Here is a 7,192-nt window from a genome sequence, read left to right as displayed (position 1 = left end):
CAGCCCGCTGGGGAGCTGCGGGAGCAGAAAGGCCCTGGGCCGGGACTCACCACGCAGGGCGGGTGAGCCGTCCCGGCGCCGCCATCTTGTTGTCACGCGGTTTCCCAGGCGACCGGGGTCTGTGCGCTTCTCATTGGCTAATTCGAAGAGGCTCCCTGAGCGCGGCGCGCCCGCTCGGCCAGTAATCCCAACGACTCGGGAGGCTGGGGCAGGAGGATCGCAAGTTCGAGGCCAACAACGAGACCCTGTCTCAAAATAAAACATTAGGGGCTGGGGATGTGGCTCAAGCGGTAGCGCGCTCGCCTGGCATGCGTGCGGCCCGGGTTCGATCCTCAGCACCACATACCAACAAAGATGTTGTGTCCGCCGAGAACTAGAAAATAAATATTATAATTCTCTCTCTCTCCCCTCTCACTCTCTCTCCTCTCTCAGTCTCTCTAAAAAAAAAAAAAAAAAAACATTAAGGGGGCTGGGGATGGGCCTTAGCGGTAAGGAGCCCCTGGGTTCAATCCTCTGTACCCCGTACCCCCAAAATAATAGAGAAAGAAGGGCCCCTGAATGACCCTCCCAGAGCGGAATGGGAGCGGCCGCCGAGTGTGCTCAATGCTGTTGCCCATGGCGTCCAAGACCCTTCGCGGACACTGCGAATCCCAGAATCCCGGGGAGAGGGAGGGCTTGTTCACATCACTCCCGAAAGAGGCACGAAGGCGACATTCTGGAATTAGGTTCATGAAACATCTGGAAGCCTCTAGACCTTAGTGTGTGACCCTGACGGTGCTAATACTGTGTGCTAAACTGATTTTTTCTTTAATTTTTTTTTTTTGTATTGGAGATTGACCCCAGGGGCGCTTTATTACTGAGCTACATCCCCAGCCCTTTTTTAAAATTTTGAGACGGGGCATCACTAAATTGCTCAGAGCCTCACTAAGTTGTTGAGGCTAACCTTGAACTTGCCATCCTCCTGCCTCAGCCTCCTGATTTGCTAGGATTCCCAGCATGCAGCACCGTGCCCAGTGCTGTACTGATCTTGGGGAATTACTTATCCCTAAGCATCTGTTTCCCCATCTCATCAGTACAGAACTTGGGACTGTATAGAGGATTAATTGGAATAATACAGGTAGTTAATAAATGTTTATTTTTTTCCTCCCGGTACTGGGATGGAACCTGGGGTACCGTGCCACTGAGCCACATCCCCCATCCTTTTGATTTTATTTGAGGCAGGGTCTCACTAAGTTGCCCAGGCTGACAACTTGCTACTCCTGCTTCAGTGTTACAGACGGGCACCACCATGCCTCACTCTGCTAATTTCTTGACTAGGTGACATCCTGAAGGGAAGGCTCAAATTCTACTTCCTAGCCCAGTGTGGTTGGCACAGCTGCAATCCCAGTTCCCAGAGAGGCTGAGGCAGGAGGATCACAAGTTTGAGGTCAGCCTGGGCAAATTAGTGAGATTCTGTCTCAAAAATAATATAGAGGGGCTGGGGATGTGGCTCAAGCGGTAGCGTGCTTGCCTGGCATGCGTGCAGCCCAGGTTCGATCCTCAGCACCACATACCAACAAAGATGTTGTGTCTGCCGAGAACTAAAAAATAAATATTAAAAATTCTCTCTCACTCTCTCTCTCCTCTCTCACTCTCTCTTGAAAAAAAAAAATAATAATATAGAGGGCTGGGGTTGTGGCTCAGTGGTAGAGTGATTGCCTAGTAAGTGTGAGGCACCGAGGTTCAGATTCTCAGCACCGCATATTAATTAATTAAATAAAGGTCTATGGACAACTAAACAAATTTTTTAAAAAATAAACAAAAGGGCTGGAGATGTGGCTCAGTGTTTGAGTGCCCTGAGTTCAATCCCCAATACCAAATATATATGTATACATACATATACATGTTATAAAAGACAAACAATTTCAAACAAAATTGCTATTTTTTCATTTTTGAAGTGTTTTATATACTTGCTTAGTTCTATTTTTTATTTGTAACTGTTGTGTTCATGTTATAGTTTGTGTAGATTTGTACAACAAATAATTTAAATTTTCATACTTGGTTGAATTATTTCCTCTTAATCATGTTTATCTCATGTTCATTCCACATTTCTTCAAACATATACTTTATAATTGGATTTCATTAAATATCAGACAAATGTTTATTCAAAAATAAATAAATAAAATAGAAAGGGCCGGGTTGAACTTTAGTGGCAGAGTGCTTGCCTAGCATGCACAAGGCCCTGGGTTCAATCCCCAGTACCACAAGGAAAAAAGAAAAAAAAAAAAAAAAACTTGTCTCTTTTTCTTTGTGGAAAGAATTGGGTAAGTACTCCCCTTTTGATAATAATCTCCCATTCCTGAACCTCATATGTAAAACTAAGATATTAGATTAGCCTCAAGTCACCAGAGCAACTAAAGGCATGAACTTTGTTATCAGCAACTAAAGGCCTGGATTTTGCTATCAGGAGTCCTCACTGTGGCCTTGGACACATTAGTTTCTTCATCTGTAAAATGGGGATACTACCTACCCTACAGGGTTGCGTTAGGACTGAGTGAGATGAGTACCTATCAAAACATCTGTACAGACTACATTTCAAAAGCATTTCCTGCTGTTCATTGTCTCTTAAGACTTCCAGCTATGACGGTTTGGTTTCTAATCTCAGGCCCACTTAATTTATGCCCAGATTCAACCACCAAAACCTTTCTCTGCACAACTCAGATCGCACCTTTTACTAATTTATTTTCTTTTTGACTCCCTCCACCGCCCCAGCCCAGCGCAGTGCTGGGGATCAGACCCAGGGCTTCAAGCAAGCTAGACTGGTACTCTACCATTGAGCTAAACTCCCAGCCACCCCCACCCCTGTTTGACTTCCTAACCTATGGTATTGGGTGGGGGAGAGATTTCTTGGGGCATTCTTTGTGCACCAATTAGATGATGAAGACAGCTGCCAGTCACTGAGCCACCTCCAGCTACCAGATGCCAACATTACAAGGTTTACAGATGAGAAAACAAAAGCTCCAAAAAGGGAAGACTATACAGGTAGGAACAGAAGAATTGGACTCAAACCCAGCACTGTCTGCCCTTTCTATAGAATCCTACTCTAGTGAAACAGGTGGGCAAAGATAAGCCAAGCTGGCAGTCCAGGCCCACTGCCAAGTAAGGGATGGGGTGGAAACGACACCGGAGGTTGAAGGTAGGAGAATTATTATGGCGCTGCTCCCAGAAAACTTCTGAAGCTTGAGATACATAAGGATGAGGAAGTCCGAGGTCATGCTGCGGCCAAGTGCTCTTTGGAGGGCTGTAAGGGAATCTTGGTCAGGGAGAATAGCAACCTCATACTGTCACCTTGCTCATAAATGTAAGCAAGAACCAGCAGTGTGGGAGGCAAGAGCCACAGCAAAACCGGGGAGCAGGAGTGGCATTTACCAGGCATCAGGGTTTACCCCACCTCCCTCTGCCCAGGGCCTGCAGCAGTCAGACCTTCAGTGGATATCTTCCTGGGAGGGAGATTGGAGCCTTCCAATTTGCAGCTCAGTTTGGTTTAAAAAAAAAAAAATTCATAAGAGGAAGTCAGAGCCTTATTTTAGTAAAGCATATATTTGTATCAGAAAAACTTGGAAAATAGCTGGATGCTTTGCACACACCTGTGATCCCAGCAGCTTGGGAGGCTGAGGTAGGAGGATCACAAGTTCAAAGTCAGCCTCCGCAAAAGAGAGTCACTAAGCAACTCAGTGAGACCCTGTCTCTAAATAAAATACAAAATAGGGCTGGGGATCTGGCTCCGTGGTGATGCCCCTGAGTTCAATAACTGGTACTGCCCCCCAAAAAAAAAAAACTTGGAAAATAATAATTGCCATCATTAATTGAGGATGTACGTTGTGCGGACTGGCTACTTAACAATTCTCTGAGGCTGGGTTCTGGCACCTACTCACTGGCTGTTCCTGCTCAACGACTTCACTTTCTATATCTGTAAAAACAGAAATGTGAGTGGGACCTACCTCATAGGATCATTGTGCAAATTAAATTCCCCATATTATTGATGTCAGTCTCCGCCAAGGGGGAGGAGGAATAGGTCCTTGTTCCCTGGTGTTGAAGATTAAACACCCACAAAACACCAAGGCAAGTGTAGAAAGCACGTTTTATTTAAGCGAAGAAAATAGACTTCTCTGAAGAGTAGGGGACCCAGACCTGGGAGTCTGCCGGAGCGGGTGCATCTTGATGTCTTAGCACTTTAACTTTGTAAACTAATCAGGTGTCCCCTAAAACAAACACATTTACAAAGATTAATCCCATTTATGTTAGATTAATGTACTCATTTTTTTTTCATACTGAGGATTGAACCCAGAGGTGCTTAACCACTGAGCCACATCCCCAACCCTTTTTATATTTTATTTAGAAACAAGGTCTCCCTGAGTTGCTTAAGGCCTCTCTAAGGCTGGCTTTGAACTCTCAATCCTCCTGCCTCAGCCTCCCGAGCCACTGGGATTACAAGTATGCGCCACCATACCCAGCCTAATGTACCTATATTTTAACTATAACAACCAAGATATCAGACAAATGTAGTCAACAGTATTAGCCATCTTTTCCCTGTTGAAGAGGATTCTATAGAAACCGACACTCTATTGCCTGACCACCTAGAGAAACTTATGGGTTAGTAATTTTAAAGACATCTTTACTCTCATCTGTTTTCCCAATTTAAACTTTTTCTTAAAGGATTAAGTCATGGGACTGGGGTTGTGGCTCAGTAGTAAAGTGCTCGCCTAGCATGGGCAAGGTCATGGGTACAATTCTCAACACCACATAAAAATAAATAAAGATATTGTGTCCAACTACAACTGAAAAATAAATATTAAAAAAGGATTAAGTCATGTGAACTAAAAGGTATTTGGATTCCCTTCTTCTTCCTAAATTTTAATTTATGAATGTTCATTTATATGTCAATCTTGGTACCAGGTAAATAATATGTAGACAGAGACACATATACACATACATACAATACACAGGTGCGTGCAAATGTACATAAAAACCAATAGGAAACAAGGATTTTTGAGCTTTCCCTTAAGTACTTGACCCCTGAATAAAGACAGTGGGAAAAATGGTGGAAAAACAAAACAAAAAACAACCTGTATAGTCTGATAAAACAAGACTGATCAGAACAAAATATATTAATTTAGGTGCACAGATTCACACATGAATTCACCACAAAACCATGAGCTCAAAAAGTACAGAAATTTTAAAAAATACAGGAGTTCTACAAAAATAAATGTCATGGCCATAATTACTTAGTAAAGAAGCACAAGGAACATCTTTAGCAGACCAGAGTGTATTCTTTTCCAGATGTTTAAAGAATGAGGGAGCCCCAGGAAGACCTGTACTTCTGAGAACATTTCATTTCCCCTCCCTGCGCTCTAGCTTGCAAGGAGGAACATGTTGAGAGAGCAGGGTCACAGACTGCAAGAACCATTTAGATCCCACAGCAGCTTGACTTTAAAAGTGACACTTTTTTTTCTTTGGTCCCAAATTGGCTTTGGGTTCAAAGCCAACTTGCCTCTGTAGCTTACATTCCAGATGCAAGCCTTGGAGAGGGAGAAAGAGAGAGAGAGAGAGAGAGAGAGAGAGACAGAGACAGAGACAGAGACAGAGACAGAGAGACAGAGATATCTGGCAAAAATCTAAGAAATAAGGAAAACTACCATTTTGAACTTGAGAGGCAAAATCTCCTCATACATAAAGCACTTTCGACCATTTATTTTCTTCTCCTTTTTGCAAAACTATTCTCTTAAGGTGTGGTGTTAAGCTTACATTTTCTCTGGACACCATTTTCCATTCCCCCAGTTGGTAATCAGGCCAGGTCTGGATACAGAAAATTATAAGGCATCTCCTTTTCCTCAACCGTGATTAGGTCATCCTCCGTCATTACCTTTTTATTTATTTATTTATTTAATTTATTTTTTAGGTGTAGATGGACACAACACAATGCCTTTATTTTTACTGGTGCTGAGGATCAAACTCAGGTCCCACCCATGTGAGGCGAGCGCTCTACCACTGAGCCACAACCCCAGCCCACCTTTTTATTTTTATAATATTTTCCTTTAGTTGTAGATGGACACAATGACTTTATTTATTTATTTTTATGTGGTGCTGAGGATCGAACCCAGGGCCTCACATGTGCTAGGTGAGCACTCTTCCACTGAGCCACAACCCCAGCCAGACTGTCATTACTTTTGAGGATGAGGCTCCCCAGGGAACAAAACTTGGAGCATCTAGCAGTCAGAAGTTCCTACCCCTCCTTCCATGACCTCTGGATTTAACTGCTGCCTTCCCAGTGTGATAATAATTTCTCTCCACCTTTATGGGGGACGATGAAAAAGGTGCAAGCCTCCAGATTACCCACCCTTGCTGTGTGACTTCTTACCCTGGGAGACCTTGCAACCCTAGATGCCTTCTTTTTCTTTTTTAAATTATTTTTAGTTGTAGTTGGGCATAATACCTTTATTTTATTTATTTATTTTTATGTGGTGCTGAGAATTGAAACCAGTGCCTCACACGTGCTAGGCAAGCGCTTCACCACTGAGCCCCAGCCCCAGCCCCAGCCCCTAGATGCCTTTCTTGTAATAAACCTGGTCTGTCTGTGAGCCTACCATCCGTTAATAAACTTCGGGTGGGGGATGGGGCCTCACTCAGGATGGAGGGTCATAGCTGAATCTAATTTACATTTCTGGCACAATTTGGGTTCTTTCCTTGCACATAGGTAGGGAATCTCGGACTATTTTCCTTCCTTTTTGCAGAACAGGCTAAGCTGCATAATGCTATTACAATTTATGCTTCCCTCTGAGGACCATGATTCCCCATTGGAGAGTTTGTATCGGGGCCATGCTTGGCAGCGGAAGAAAATGAGGCACTTTTTCTTGAGCATCTGTGGGTCATCCTTGCCCCTGTTTTCCAGCATGCAGGCCAGCGGTGACCCGGGCATTACTGTGGAGATTGAAGCTCCCATCTGAATATGAGAAAACAGAACTCAGGCACCCGCAACCAAGAAACTGCCCACTCTGCTAGGGACATCTCCTTAAGGAGCTCTACTGGTCAGCAAACCCACCTCTCATTCCCACGTCCTGCCAGATTTATTGCTGCATCACCGGTGAGGATGCGAGAGTCTTCTTTTTGCCACATGCCAAAGACCTGGGGAAATCAGACTTAGTGGCGATTACTG

Source organism: Spermophilus citellus, assembly GCF_964194105.1.
Source record: "Spermophilus citellus genome assembly, chromosome: 9".
Taxonomy (NCBI): domain Eukaryota; kingdom Metazoa; phylum Chordata; class Mammalia; order Rodentia; family Sciuridae; genus Spermophilus; species Spermophilus citellus.
The sequence above is the reverse complement of the archived record's forward strand: the minus strand, read 5'-3'. Positions refer to the sequence as shown.